This window comes from Quercus robur, chromosome 5 (assembly GCF_932294415.1).
Source record: "Quercus robur chromosome 5, dhQueRobu3.1, whole genome shotgun sequence".
Classification (NCBI taxonomy): Eukaryota; Viridiplantae; Streptophyta; class Magnoliopsida; order Fagales; family Fagaceae; genus Quercus; species Quercus robur.
The window spans coordinates 84,223,961-84,241,166 of record NC_065538.1 but is presented as its reverse complement, the minus strand read 5'-3'; the positions used below and the strand labels follow the sequence as shown (position 1 = coordinate 84,241,166).

The 17,206-nt window shown below is 31.8% G+C and overlaps 1 pseudogene; it reads left to right on the top strand.

Annotated features, from left to right (window-relative positions):
• Positions 1-11,959: 11,959 nt before the first annotated feature.
• Positions 11,960-12,878, top strand: LOC126728861 (mitogen-activated protein kinase kinase kinase 20-like; annotated as a pseudogene).
• Positions 12,879-17,206: the final 4,328 nt, after the last annotated feature.

Here is a 17,206-nt window from a genome sequence, read left to right as displayed (position 1 = left end):
AGGCACTAACATATCTGATTTTGTCTAAAAATAAAATTCTAAATTTTAGGGAAAAAAAATTAAAAGTCTAATATTTCATTCTTGTAAAGTCTCTCACGTACTTGGTGTTGTTGATGTGGGTTTTTTTTTTTTTTTTCAAATTTTATGTATGACAGTTATCATTTTTTGTCTATTCGTAAAATGTAGTATTTTTAATCCTAAAATTTAGTCATTTACTACACATCCATAACATAAGTAAATAAAAGCTTAATTTGAAAATTTTATGGCAAGAGATACACTTTAATTGTATACAAAAGAAATATAGTTTCTATTACAAAAGTAATTTTTTTACAACAGTTTCTTAGATAACAACCACTTTATGTGAGGTTTAATACATATAATAATTCTTGTAAAGTCTCTCACCCGAACTTATCTAATATTCCATTCCAATGACTCCTCAATGCAATCCAAAAAGTTTGTGCGTACGTGAACCTGAGAGAGATAAAAGAATTAGGGTTAAACCAAGTATTTAAAAAAAAAAAAAAACTTTAATTAACAAACCAACGTTTGAATGTATATGTTGTTAAAGATAATAGCTTAAGTTTGTTAGAGTTTGTGTTTGAAATTTTTGAATTCAAATAGAAATAGAAAATTCTTCTCCAAAAAAAAAAAAAAAAGAAAAAAAAAAGAAATAGAATAAAGCAAACATTTGAATAAAGTGAGAGTGAAAGATGGTGGAAGATGATTGGGTGGATGACGGAAAAAGAAACTAAAGGAGAAGGATAATATTGTGGTGGATGTGAGAACGTGGGTTTTTTTTTTTTTTTTTGAGAACAAACGTGGTTTTAATAGGTGTAGCAATCCAACTTTTACAATTACCTTCAGTTATATATATTTTTTTGAAACATAAGATATATTGGAGAGTTGGAACTAAAAATTTAGGATCAAATAGTTTGTAATGGAAGATGTGGGTTTTTTTTTTTTTTTTTTTACTAAAAAAGTGTGTTTGTTTAATTTTAATTTTTTTAAATGGATAAAGTAATTTGAAAACTATTAGGAGAGTGATCCTATTTTGTAGGCAACATTTTAATGGGAGTTAAAGATGTATCTACTTATCAAAAAAAAAAAAAAAAAAAGGTGTATATATCTATTTAGTTTAGTTTTTTTTTTTTGATAAATATTTATTTATTTTTTTATAAAAATTAAACTAAATAGATATATACACCTTTTTTTGGATAAACTTAGGGTGTTTTTTTTTTTTTTTTTTTAATAATAATAAAATAGTATTAGAAACTTGGTTTCTTTTTAGGAAAAAAACAACAAAAACGTAGGTAATTTAACTAATTTTTCTATTAAAAAAATAAACGTATAGTTAATTTGAAGAAGTGGGTTAGTGGGAGAGTGTTTCTATTTTGTAGGCAATATTTTAGTGTAAGTTAAACATGTTTTAGTCATTTACTACACATCCATAACATAAGTAAATAAAAGCTTAAATTGATAATTTTATGGCAAGAGATACACGTTAATTGTATACAAAAGAAATATAGTCATGGTTATAATTTTTAAAATGTAAACAAAGACTATTAAAAGAAGTAAAGGAAGCCATACTGTTTAACTGTTGGAGAATGATTTTGAATACTTCTTTTGTAGCATAAGACAGCCCTATCTTTGGATCATAATACCTACAACATGAAATGACAATTCATTAAGAAGTACAATGATGGAGTATATGAAGGAACTATTTATTTCAAAATTACATTTTAAAATAAAGAAGAAGGGGAAAAAAAAAAAAAGAGTTAACGTGATACATATAAGAAAAAAAAAAAGTAGAACTTAAAGAAAGTCAATCATAAACAAAAGAAAAGAAAACAAAGAGGAACTTGCAAAAGATAGAACCTGAAAATTTATTGAAGCCTCTGAGAGTAAATATCTTTAATATGAAGAAAAAGAGAAGAGGATGTAGAGCTAAATTAAATGTCTTTAATTTGAAGAAGAATGAGAGAGAGAAAGTGAGATAGAAACTGTAAAGCGTACGTGAGTATGTGGTTTTAAAGTGTAGGAGTTTTAATTTACATATCTATCCTCGATAGTTGTAAACTTGTAAGTGGGTATGATGAGGGTATCTTAGGCATAAAAAATGTGGAATCCAAACAGAGGAAGCCTCTTAAATAGTAGTATAGATAAGGAATAATCTAGATTGAGACAATTGACCCCTTAGAAACTTCCTATAACCTTCTTCATCCTTTCTAGAGGGATACTGCCCATACAGCATGAGTTTACAACCCATTATAACATTTTTTCTATGTCTCTAACACTCCTCCTCAAACTAGAGCATATAAGTAATATAAGTCTAGTTTGGAACATATAGACTCTAAATGACTCCTAAATAATTCTTCGGTAAATATGTCAACAAATTGGTTTTCAGACTTCAAAAACAATATAGTAACATGTTCACTTAGAATACTGTCTTAGAAAAAGAGGTAATACACAATCTTAAAAATTGGCTTGATTATCAAAAACGTATGTATGAACATAAACATAAATATAAACATACACATTATTGGTTACCAGGATAAATGAGAGGAAGATATTATAATTTTAAATCTGGATAGTATGTAATATATTCCTTCTATTATCAAAGTGTATAAGGTTATTAAAGTAAATAATCATATATTAAATATCATCAAATCACATAAATGTTGAAAGAATCTTAATATTAGTATCCTTGAACGACATCAAAGTTGAAAAGGAAAAAGAATGAATAATTATAAAAAAAGATGAACAGTAAAAGCTTGGGTTTTAGCCCCTTACTATATATTATCATATATAGGGAGCTTTTTTTTTTAAGAAGAAAAAATTTGGACCATTTTATATAGAGGGAGCCTAATTATATTTTGGAGGGAGGATCAATATAAAACTAATTTTTTTTAGTTAATTTACACACTTGCAAATCAAATAGATAAACTGTACTTGTTAATGTCTTTTGTTGATAGAATCTTAATATTAGTATCCATGAACGACATCAATGTTGAAAAAGGAAAAAGAATAAATAATTATTTTAAAAAAAAAGATGGACGGTAAAAGCTTGGGTTTTAGCCCTCTTACTATCTATTATTATATAGAGGAAGCTTTTTTTTAGAAGAAAAATTTGGACCAGTTTATATAGAGGGAGCCTGATTACAATAAAATAAGGAATAATCTAGATTGGGACAATCAACCCCTTAAAAACTTCCTATAACCTTCTTCACCCTTTTTAGAGGGATATTGCCCATACAACATGAGTTTACAATCCATTACAACATTTTTTCTATGTCTCTAATACTCCCCCTCAAGGTAGGGCATATAATTAATACAAGTCTAGTTTGAAACATATAGACTCTAAATGGCCCCTAAATATTTCTTTGGTAAATATGTCAACAAATTGGTTTTTAGACTTCAAAAATAGTATAGTAACATGTTCACTTAAAATATTGTCTCAGAAAAAGTGGTGATACATTATCTTAGAAATTGGCTTATTATTGAAAGAGTATGTATGAATATAAACATAAACATAGCCATAACCATTTTAAAAAATTTACCTCTAATTAGTTACAAGGATAAATGAGAGGAAGATATTATAAATTTAGATCTGGATAATATGTAATATATTCCTTCTATTTTCAAAGTGTAGAAGGTTGTTAAAGGAAATAATTAAATATTAAATATCAACAAATCACATAAAATATTTTATTGTCTTTACTTTGTATAATATTACATTCTTTTTTATAATATACTCTCTTTCGTGTACATTTATGTTTGATTGTTTAGGTATGGTTGAATAAGTAGTCCTCTTGATAAACTCTCTTGCCTAATTTGGATGGTGTAGGCACCTTGGTGAAGTTTTATTCATAGATATAAGTTGCTTAAGTCTAATACCATCTTTCTCATTAATGATTGGTGCATTCCTCTTTAGATTTGAAAAAGTCCAAATTTTTGAAATGGAAAGATTTTCTGAAGCAATGGTGGTATATCTGTATACAACTATAGTATGATATCTTCCTTAACTTGTAAATGTAGAAATATATCCTCTTCCTTATAGGTATATTGATGGCAGTATTGGAAGTAAAGAAAATTGGCAGTCCAATCTTACGATTAATCACCTCATTGAAATAATTAATGTGAAGGATATCACATTTATCTTTTCATTATTATCCCCATTTTTATCATACTTTTTATTTTTTATTTTTTTATATTCATTTCCTTGAAATGAATGGAATGCCAATAGAGGATGCCTGGACAATATTGGACACAACGGCTCTAAAAAAAGCACACACTACTCGAATTCTAGAAGAACTATACGCAGCAACTTGAGCCTCCATTCAGAGGATACTTCCAACTTCATCGAACATTCTCCATGTAGAACCAAGGAGCGTGGTGATAACCACAGTCTAGATGACGCATCTAATTTAAGCCAAAATGATGAGCACAGTGATAGCATCTTTGATGAAGGATGGTTTTTTATTTTTTATTTTTTATTTTATAAGAAAACATTTAAATGAAAGTAGTATGAACATAAACATAAACATAAAAAGAGTATATATGTTTTTTTTTTTTACTAAAAAACATATGGTATTCTTATTTAAATATAAAAAATGAGAATATATGAGGTTATACTCACTAATAGCATTAGATTTTTAAAATGTTGTTGCTATTATTATTATTGTGGGCACCCGAGGACTGAGGAAGGGATTGTTGAGCTGTTATCATTATTTTTAAGGCATCATAAGCCTGATGAGGGAATCCACTCGAGGAGGAGAAGAGACAAAAGACTTTTGAGAGTTCCAGTTGGGAAGGACAGGTTGTGGAGAGAGAATCATGGAGGGTAAAGAAAGTTTCTAGTGAGAAGTAGTTTACTGCCTTCGCATTAAATGGCTGGCAACGGCTTTATCAGCTGCATCGGTGAGGAAGTGACCTGAACAGTGGATATCACAGCTAAGCAACTCCTTCTACCACCCTCATCAGAAGTTGAAGGGAACAGGTGTCATGATGAGAATTTGGGTAGGGAGAGATAAGGGGCCAAGATATGAAGTGCTGAGAAGTATATAAGGAAAAGGAAATTCCAGATGAAGGGATCCGGAGAAAGAGAAGAAAAAGAATAGAATCTAGAACAAGAACATAGAGAGAAGAGAGTGAAAGTGTATTCTTCTGTGTAAGATTTGCCTCCTTGGGCAAGCTTGTAATAAGCCTTATATATACTCAAACTTTGATTTATAGTCATTCTTACCCTATCCTTGTCCTCGGGCTAAGCCCCTCCTTATATTTAACCCACTCTCTTACAAATATCTATTGATTTGGGCCTAGTTGAGCTGCACAAACCCCACTACTCCAAGTGGGCTTAGGTTGTTTAATTTTTGTGTCCTTACAATTATTATTATTATTATTGTTGTTGTTGTTGTTGTTGTTGTTGTTCACATAAAGTAACTATTCTCCTATAGATCAAGTGAAATAAATCCAATAATTAATCTATATATTACTAAAAGTTGAAACGTAGCATTTAATGTTACTGTGCTCACATTGAGCCACATCAGCATCAATGTCAATATCCTTTTTCTTTTTAATTTTCCTATAATTTTTTTTTAACATTTATTTATTTTTAATAATTGCACTTTCTCCAACCTTTTTCATGCCTTTACCTTTTCATCTCCTCACAATCCTCAACCTTAATATCACTTTTCATCTTTCTTTATTTTGTCTCTTCATCTTTCCCTCCCTTACCTTTTCATCTTCCCACTACCCTCAACTTTAATGTCACTATTCATCTTTCCATTCATTTTCCTTCATTTTGTCTCTTCATATTCACACCATCTTCTATAAATTTGTTATTCTCTCTTCCATTCTTTGCATAGTTTTCCATCACAGAAAGGTTGTTTCTCCGTCCCTCTCTTTCTCTCTCTCTCTCTCTCACACACACAAAATAATTTTTGGAGTATTTTTTTTCCTGGATCTCTGCTTAAGTTGATAAATTTTTGTGTTTGTATAATTCTACGTTGGGTTGGTACGATTTAGTTTTGTGTTTTAAGTTTTTTTTTGTTCTCTTTGATTGTTAAATATTATACTATTGCATTATAAAAAAATTAAAAAAGATAACATATAAGAATATAATATATATTATTCTAATACATAACATGATTTGGGTAATTTGGTGTTTATTGTTATATATATATTATATTTATTTTTTTAATCTTTTCATCTTATTTTATTCAATATTTAAACTCAGTCACATCCTCCATACAATTAAATTATTTATATATTTTTTTAATTAAACATATAATATTTTATTTAAATTTAAATAAATTAAATTGTATTCACTTTTTTTAACATTTACACTTTCTCCAACCTTAAGCGTGGCGTTTAATGTTACTGTGCTCATGTTAAGCCACATCGGCATCCACGTCATTATACTATTGCGTTAAAAAAAATTAAAAAAGATAATATATAAGAATATAATATATATTATTCTATTATATAACATAATTTGGGTAATTGGGTGTTTATTGTTATATATATACATTATTATTGTTGTTGTTGAATTAATATATTATATTGTATATTTTTTAAAGTCAATATCTTAACTTGAAAGAAAATGAAAAACCAACTATTAACCAATAATAACTAAAACAATAATATTATCACGCGCAACGCGCGGGTCTACGACTAGTTATTTAATAAAACGTCCGTTCACTTTTTAGTCAATCTCTCACACTAATCAGTTCTGAGTTATATTATTTTTTGATAAAACAAAGTCAACTATCTCACAATTATTAGCTTACAAGAACAAACTAACAACCACTATGCAATGGGATGTTTTCTTCTCCCAAAGAGTCTATGTGAAGACATTGATGGGATGATGAGGAATTTCTGGTGGGGGCAGCGGAATAATGAGTCAAAAATGGCTTGGGTGGGTTGGTAAAAAATGTGCAAATCAAAGCTAGAAGGAGGTATGGGCTTTAGAGATATTCAAGCCTTTAACCTTGCCATGCTAGCAAAGCAAGGTTGGAGAATGTTATCCAACCCTTCATCTTTAATGGCTCGTCTGTACAAAGCAAAATATTTCCCAAATGGTGATGTGCTAAACGCCAATATTGGTAGCTGCCCCTCCTATGCTTGGAAGAGTATACATAAGAGCTTGGAAGTGACAAAGCAAGGCACTAGATGGAGAGTGGGAATGGCTACCAACCCCAACCACTTACAAGGTTATCTCCCCACAAAAGGACTTTGGCGATTTCCCAATGGTTTCGGCTTTGATTGATCATGACACAAAGGGATGAAGACGAGACAAGTTAGAAAGAATTTTCTTGCCTTTCGAAGTTGAGACAATCTTAAACATACCAATTAGCTATCATGCTCAGGAGGATCAATTAATTTGGGTGGGAAATAAAAATGGAACTTTCACAGTGAAAAGTGCATACTATGTGGCTAGAAAAATAATTGAAGGAAATAGCAGGGGAGAGTCTTCTGTTGGAGATGTGAGAGCTCCATTATGGAAAATGATGTGGCACTTAAATATACCAGCAAAGGTAAGAATTTTTGCCTGGAGGCTATGTATGAATGCAATCCCTACAATGCTGAATTTAAATAAAAGAGGAGTACAAGTAGATCCTATTTGCCCATTGTGTAAAAATGATATAGAATCTGTTGAGCATGCCATTTTTAAATGTGATATAGCTGGTTGTGTGTGGAAGATGTGGGTGGACTGCCCCATTAGCTTGATGGATATCAATTGGGATGCTTTTGATATGGCTATTGAAATTCTGCACCAAGGAACCAAAAGGGATCTAGAGAAGTTTTTTGGGGTGGCTTGGAGGATTTGGCTAAATAGGAACCAGGTAATTTATGAGGAAAAGGGAGAATCAGTAGCTCATATTTGGGCGTCTGCAATTCGTATGACTGAAGACTACATTAATAGTGTGGGTTTCTACACTATTAATGTGGATGGAGCCATTCCTTCGACTAATGGTCAATCCGGGGTGGGATTGTTAATTAGAGATTGGAACAGAAGAGTGATAGCAGCTGTGTCTATGCCCATTTCTGTTGAAGGTGACTCCCTCCTAACCATCCAAGCTGTTGAAACCATGGATGTTAGGGGGGTGGCTGGCCACATTATTAAAGGTATTGTGCAGACCTGTAGTAGCTTTCAAGAGGCAAAAGTCAGACACATTGACAGGAACAGCAACAAAATAGCCCATGAACTTGCCCAACATGCCAAAAAATCTAGAGAAAAAGTTGTCTGGAGGAGTGAGATCCCAGGTTTTTTGTTTGATCTGCTTAAATTAGAGGGATCAATCTAGGCGGGATTCTTTGTTTTGGTCTAGGTTGTTACTGTTCTGTTTGTTGTTGGTGTGTTTTGTTTGCTTAGTGTATCTGGTATCTGCCTGTTAATGAGAATTCAGTCTCTTTTCAAAAAAAAAAAAAAACTAACAACCACTATAATTAAGAAACGACCCAAAACAATATACCATCCATTAGTCAACTATAAAAATAAAAATTTATATTCAATCATAAAAATAAGAGAGATGCTACGTCTACAATATTTATACAACAAATCACAGGTGGTTAGTTGTTATTGGTTCAAATTTCAAACTAACGCTAAGATTACTTTTTTACCCCAACAATAATAACTAGTAACAACTTGCCACTTAGAATTTGTTGTAAAAATGTTATAGACATATCATTTCTCTAAAAATAATGATCACTCTTTTAACCTATGTATTAAAAATATAAGTTGTATCCCTGACTTATGGAAAGTAGTCTCTAAAAAATTGTCCAATTTTTGGCCTCCCCTCAAATTTTGATATTTCATGAAGAGAGAAAAAAGAGTGTAGACTGTAGAGGAAGAACCTCAACCTACTATAGGATGATGGATGTAGATGATAACTGGATTATAAAACTTAGGTCTGGTTTTTTAATTTGAAATGATAAAGAGTTTAAATTATTTTTATTTTATTTTATGCATGTTTATTAATGAAAAATACTGCCATACACAAGAATGAAATCATGTTCTTCCCATCATTAAGTGATCGGTGTGAGTGAAGAAGTTCCTCTTCTTTCCTTGAAAGAAAAATAGATGGCTATTCTTTTTTAGCGTAGTAAGAAAAAATTAAAAAGTAAATTCTTTTTAAAGGTTGTCCTCTTTTCCCAAAAAACCATATGTATTGGTACAATGTTGATGTTAGCTAAAGCTTATGTTCTTGTTGTAATTATATCTTTATCTTTATCTTCTTCTTTTTTTTAAACCTTATCCACGTGTTTTTTTTTTCCCACATGTATTCCCCTCAACTCATACACCTAGGAGGTGTTGATTTCCAGACCTCTACCTATACAAGGTTACTTAACATTAATTTATTAAATCGAAGAAGCATCTACCATTCTTTTTATCCTTCCAAGGCAGTGGCGTAGCCTGCCAACATTTCATCTATTGGCCTATTAGACTTAGGGTATTCACATATCAGACCCTTGGTATTAAGGCTAAGAAGATTTAGATTGAGTATTTTCGTTCTTATTGGTAGTTGAAATTTAGGCTTGGAAGAGCTAGCTCAAGTATTGTCATTATTATTGTCCTTGTCATTGTTATTGTTGCTTGTTTTGTGTATGCATAACATTGCCACATTGGACGAATGAAGCTTATAATTTGCTTTAAATGAAAGAATCCATATTCCCTTATTTAATTTTTGGAATTTTTGTGAGGAAAGAAATCAATACACACACAAACACACACACATACTACTACTACTACTACTACTATTTAAGGGGATTCTCCTGTTTGGGATCCTTATTTTTTTGGTTAAAAAATGTTCCTACACTCCTATGTTTAAGTAGAGACAAAATATAAGGACAATCCGGTAAAAATACATCTTTAACTCCCACTAAAACATTGCCTAAAAAATAGGGTCACTCTCCTGTTGATTTTTAAATTTTTATCCACTTATAAATTAGATTTTCAAAATAAAAATTTTATATAAAAAAATAAAGACACAAGTTTGTTTTTGCTAGTGCATATATATATGAGATGAGTTCAAGTTACACTTGGTGTCACTATTTCAATTGTGTCAATTTGGTCTCTAACCTTTCAGAACCGTGTCAATTTAATCATTGCCATTATCTTTTTGGATGAAAATTGATTATGTGTCTAATGGCCAAAATTAAAAATTAGCTTCCGTTGACGTGACAATAAAATAAAATTTTATTTTAACCATTTGCCATGTCAGCAAATTTCATCTAAGATATAACAACAGAGATTAAATTGACATGATATTGAAAGGTTATAGACCAAATTGACACAATTGAAAGATTGTGGATTAAATTGAAATATGGTGTAAAGGTTAGGAACCAAATATGTAGTTTATCAATATATATATATATATATATATATATATATATATATATATATATATATAAAGCTCTTTTTTGAGTAAATGTTGACGATGAGAAAACATTAAACTTTTCTTACATTACTTTTAACAACAGAATAGAATTCGTGTCAATGTTTTATCATTTTTTTCCCTACTAAATTAAACCTCTAGCACTTTACTCATTCCTTTTTTTACGGGTTATATAAATATTAGTGGGCTCCTTGTATTTATTTCTTTTAGGTTATTATAACCCATCTCATAGTTTTGTTGTGGGTAGAGCAAAACTATACAGTGATCTTTAACGGGTGGAAAGAAAAAGAACGATATTGTGCTATACGGATGGAAAAAAAAAAAAAAAAAAAGTCTGGAAAGCAACTAATAAAGAGAGAGAGAGAAAAAAATTTATAGTATTAATTAGGTAATGCGGGGAAAATGAATAACATTTAATGATATTTTTTTCAACCACTAGATCTTTTAAAAATTTACGATGTAAAAAATGTGTAACTTTATAAGAGCTACACCAGACGTAACTCTCTCTCTCTCTCTCTCTCTCTCTATATATATATATATATATATATATATATATATATATATATATACACGTGTGTGTGTGCGTGCATGTATGCGCGTTTGTTACAATAAATGAAGTAATCATCACTTTTTTTAGGAGTAATCATTACTTGGTTTACTTTTTACATTTCTTTTATTATATATTAATTACGAATTATCATATTAATAAAAGAGAAAAGTTAACCGATATCTTAAGGGGATTGATTTAAGAGCTATTTTTAGAAACTTTATTTGGAAAAACCAAAAAATAACTAATATTTTTGACAATTTTTTATATTTATGATGCAAGTGGTATTAAGACTTTTTTAAAATAACTTATTAAAAAAATACCTTAAGAGTGTCCATTAACGGGACCCTTAATAAAAATATATTAAAAAAAACATAATTGTTTCAAATTCACCGTTGTGAAAAAAATTGGAAAAAAATTAGGTGTTCCAATTAAAGAGTAAGATAAGACCTTTAAAGTGCGTGAGTTTCTAACGTATGTGATTACTTTCGTTTGTGCCACCTTTGCTCCATTCGAAACCCTACCCTACTCCCATAATGACTAGTATTATAAAAGAACCTCAAAACCCTAGTTGATTTCTTGAAATGTGATGTCTCTGAATTCATACAAAAACCTTTCTTGTGATCAAAGAAACTAACATGAAGAGAAGAGAGTCAGTGGCAGAGTCGGAGGCAAGTATGTACGGCGATGTAGAAACTTGGGTGAGAGGCCCATTGTTGGGCAAAGGAGCGTTTGGGTATGTATTTCTAGCCACTTCCAAGAAACCCAATTCATGCTTTCACTGCTTCCCTTCAACCATGGCTGTCAAATCTGCTGAGGTTTCCCTTTCTACTTCGCTTCAAAAGGAAAAGGAGGTTCACAACAACGTTCAAAACCTTTCTTGTGATCAAAGAAACCCTACCCTACTCCCATAATGAATAGTATTATAAAAGAACCTCAAAACCCTAGTTGATTTCTTGAAATGTGATGTCTCTAAATTCATACAAAAACCTTTCTTGTGATCAAAGAAACTAACATGAAGAGAAGAGAGTCAGTGGCAAAGTCGGAGGCAAGTATGTACGGCGATGTAGAAACTTGGGTGAGAGGCCCATTGCTGGGCAAAGGAGAATTTGGGTATGTATTTCTGGCCACTTCCAAGAAACCCAATTCATGCTTTCACTGCTTCCCTTCAACCATGGCTGTCAAATCTACTGAGGTTTCCCTTTCTGCTTCGCTTCAAAAGGAAAAAGAGGTTCACAACAACGTTCAAGGCTGCCCTTTTGTTATTCACTTCTTTGGTGAAGAAATCACAACCCAACAAAACGGTGAGAATATGGTTTATAACTTGTTGCTTAAGTATGCTTCTGGAGGAACCTTAAGCGACTTGATCAAGAAATCAGGAGGGGTTGGTTTGCACGAGTCTGATATTAAAAGGTACACCAAATCCATGTTAAAAGGGCTTAGTCATGTTCATGATTGTGGTTACGTACACTGTGATTTAAAGCCTGAGAATGTGTTGCTTGTGACTTGTGAGTAGTACTAATGAAGATTTTGTGGCAAAGATAGGGGATTTAGGGTTGGCTAAGAGATCAGAGCAGAGAAAGAAGGGGAGGTTGCATTACTTGAGAGGCACGGCATTGTATATGGCGCCTGAAACTGTGATAGAGAATGTGCAAGACCCTTAATCTGATATTTGGGCTTTAGGGTGTGTGGTGTGCGAAATGCTTACTGGGAAATCTCCTTGGGATAGAGATGAAGAGTTGGATACAGAGGAGCTTTTGCGTCTTATAGGCAATGAGCGTGAATTGCCTAAAATTCCAAGTGGGATTTCAAGGGAGGCGAGGGATTTCTTGAAGGCTTGTCTTGTGAGGAAACCCATGTTCAGGTTCACGGCGGAGATGCTATTGGATCATCCCTTTCTCGCTGGTGTGGATGAACCTGAACTACCAACCTGAACTACCAGCTGTTTCAAGTTCTTCATGGACTGAAGCTGATTTAAAGCTTTGTGATTCTTCTTTTTCGGATGATGATGATTTAATCTCTTGTTCGTGTTCAGAGGATGATGAAGATTTTGGAGTAAGATTGGTTGTGAGCTCAGATGAGGAAGCGCCTGTTGTTGGTCAGAAAAGGAGAAGGGTTGCATTTGATGATGACAATAAATTTAGGACAACAGCACAAGCTAATTTGAAATTTCCTGCTTCATTCGTACCCGTTGGAGCTTAATTGTATATTGTTACAAGATCTTGATATAGTAGTCATAATATGCTATAGGTAGTAGGCATTCAATTGTACTTATTCTTGAAATATAATCCAATCAACAGCACCCAATTTTGGCAAAATCATGCTGCATTTTTTTCCATTACTGTTATGTTTTTGTTCTTGTTTGACTCCTGATAGTTGAGAGAATCTATATACTTAGCTTGTTTCCCCTAATTTTGTATAGCGACATCCAACCATGGCACATTGCATGTGCAATCTTGTATGATTTAACAATTAAGATCTCTACCGCTTTTCTGTCCAAAAAAAAAAAAAAAAACAATTAAGATCTCTGCTGTGAGTTCCTTTTTTGGTAAACTAGGAGCTCCCACATACATTTGGAAAAAGATTAAAAAATAAAAAGAGAGAGAGGGAGTATTAGAGGGAACTATTTTCTTACTCTTAAAGAGTGTTCTGTTTCTAAATTAGGCAATTGCAGATCAGTCTCAAGTTGCCTAATTAGAAGAGGTTTCAGTAACTACTTCCTTCCAATATTATCCATGCTTTCTTCATATTGAAACTGAGACAAGAAAGATAACTTAGTATTTTGTAGAGGCATGGGTGTAAGGATCAGTATTGGCCGATACTAGATATGTATTCCATTTTATTTGGGTAAACAAAGATGATTTTAATCCCGTGTTCTACATACCTGGACTTACTACACACTAACTGCTTTTAAAGAGCAATAATATTGCAATCAACACTAGTTTAGAAAAGATCATTTTGCGTCAATCTTTATAATACCATGCATCTCAAAAGACTAAATAGTCCAGTTACAAATGTCAGTGTTTTTATCCCTTCCATGACCATTGACCAAAATCAATCTTTTGCTAAAATAATGAAATTTTTATAAAATTATATGGCCACACTACAATATCAAGATCTAAACCATATTTAGACCAAAAGCTCAGTTGAAATTCTTTGCAAGTATTGCATGAAGAAGTGTTCTAAAAAGAGATGGAAAAGAAAATGAAAGTTACCTTCTCCAAGGACTGCAACCTTTTGACCTGTAACTTTGGAATGACTCGATTATCCTACCTTTGTGATTGCAATATAAAATATAAACTTTTATTCTAGGTTGTGAACAGTAATAGATTTATGGCATATAAAATTTATATTTGGCAGTTGGTATTAAGGCTCAGAAGAGATAGCTTAAGAATTGTCACTATAATTATCCTCATCATTCTTATTGTTGGTTATCTTGTTTATGCTGAATGGAGCTATAATCTGCATGACTTCAAGAATTTTAAATAAATGAAGGGAGCCATATTCAATTATTTAATTCCTGGAATTATTGTGAAGAACACATCAATATGTGTGTGTCACAATCAAACTAGTAACCATTTTTCTCGTACCATCAAATTTTTCCAGATGCGAAGGTTATGGAGAATTAGATCCACCTCACATAATGCAGTAGAGTTTCCTGTGTTCTCAAGAGGTTCAAGTGCAACATTTCTCCTCCAGTTTTCATAACTAACCTTGCAATCTCAAAAATCAGAAATGAAAGCTTGTCAGGATATCATCGAGAATCACATTGCCGGACAACGTATCACAGTGTGTGACTAACTAGGGAGTGATGATGCAGATAAAACCTACCCTTCAGCTATGTCCTTGCAAACATCGACCCTCTCAATAAGACTAGAATCTGAAGAAGCTGAACGAAAATCTGGCACTTAGTTCATATAGAGTTTGCTATCTGAAATCCCAGTAACTATATAGGTAAGAACAAGTGCCTTAAAATCAGGCAGACTTAGTGCTTTTATAATTCTTAACAAATTCCTCTTACAGATTCTCTTATCAAAACTATTTATTCTCTGTTAAAAGTTAAAACTCTGCTGAGCATTTCATAAGCAAAGCACATCTTTTTTTTTTCACATTAATTACTGAATTTTGATTTAATTATTAATAAACATGAATCGGTTTGCAATGAAAGAGTTATAATTAACAGGAGAGTGATCTGTTTCTAAACCAAGCGTTTGCAGCCATCAGTAACACCTTGCTTGCCTATTTAGCAAAAGGTTGAGGCTTTGAGCAACTACTTTCTTCTAACATCATTGACAGATTTCCTGGAATTGAACCTTGATAGTATCTGTTTGAAAAGGGATAAAAAGGAAGACAAGAAATGGAAAACAAGAAGTGGGGTAGGGGAGATGACCAAAAATAAACTGAGACAATATGTTGTAAGCATGTCTCGCAAGATCAACATGAACCAATTTAAGATTATTATTTCACTTGGAAGCCTATTTGTTTCTATATTTTTCATACGTGAAAAGCAGGATCAGTTCTGCCTCCATAGAAGGTTTTGAACAATAATTTTTCAATTGGATTCTCTCAGTTAATTGATATATATGTAACTGATTCTCCTCCAAGGAGAAACTATTTTCACCTATCAAGGGCTATTCCTTTTTGATCTTATGAAAATCAATTAATTAGGTACAGCCAAACTAATGATGATGATGATTAATGTTTCTTCTTTTATCTCTACATTCATTCTGCCCCTCCCTGCTCCTCATGGCAACTATAGAATAATGCCAAATCCCACAAATCCTGCACCAATGAGGTGTTGAATCCCTAACCTCTACGGCTTCACCTAAAGTGGTAGTGACCTCTCACCAATTTGGGCAGGCTTAGCCTGCTAATAGTCATATCTTTTGGCCCGTACTTGCTAGTGCCATCTCAAGAACTATACTGCCAAAGCCTTAAAACATATTCTTTCGTATATGTTTTTATATTTAACCACATACTCAGAAACCGAAACTTTGGAGAAGTTAATAAATCAGAAAGTGCAGTAGATGACGCTATACACTAACTTGAAGGTGTCTTTTGAGGAAACCCATGTTCAGGTTATGGCTAAGATGCATCTTATGAGGAAGACATATCAGCTGTTCCTAGTTCTTGGACTGATACTGAATCCGAGTTTAGTGGTTCTTCTTATTCAGGTAATTGGTGTTTGCTGTCCGATAATGATTTGTGGTCTTTTCCATGTTCAGAAGATGTTGAAGATTTTTTAGTAAGATTCGTAGTGAACTTAGATAGATGATAAAGTGTCTGTTGTAGCCTGTAGGTAAGAAAAGGAAAATGTTAATGGTGCATATTTGTAGTTCCAACCTCATCATTGCTAAGTACTTATAAATTTATTAGTTTGTGAGAGAAATGCTCACCAGTCCTTGAATGGTTTGTTTGGGTTGCAAGTTGCAATGTACTAATAGTCCACGAATTTGATCCCAATTCCAAATCTAACTCAGTAGTCAATTCTTGGAAAGTGGAAACAGCATATGACCCTTAAAACACGTTAGTTGAATTCTCCTAAAGAAGACTCAAAATTTTCCAGCATATGACCCTTAAAACACGTTAGTTGAGTTCTTCTAAAGAAGACTCAAAATTTTCCAGCATATGACCCTTAAAACACGTTAGTTGAATTCTCCTAAAGAATACTCAAAATTCAAACTTCGACCATATATAAATTAAGTTTGAGTAGACTCTTTTGGTTGGGGAGATAGAAAAGTGAGAAGATAAAAAATGTTTTAGTTTTCTACCATGTATGTTAGGTATAAAGATGAAAAATAAGAATAAATTTATTTTCTTTGGCTCACCAAAAAAAAAAAGAAAAAAGAAAAAAAGAAGAAGAGATAATGAAAAAGATAATTTGTATGAATTCACTTTAATGTCTATATTACATAATATATAATAAGTAATTTTTTTTCATCATCATATAAAAAAAGAATTATTATTAATTAAATTAGTAAAAATGATATCTTATAAAAGTTAATGCATCACACCGGAAAATATAGAAAATTCTTATCTTATAAAAAGTGCTTCTATCGATAAGTTTTTTTATTTTTATTATTATAATTGTTAGGTAATATAAATGAAATAAAAAATAAACATAGAGAGAGAGAATACATACAGAACAGGAGAGAGAGAGAGAGAGAGAGTTCTCAGTTCTTTCAAATGAAATATTGTCTGGAATTAAAAAAGTAAAAAATAAAAAATATATATATGTGACTGGTAGAAAACAAGAAAAATA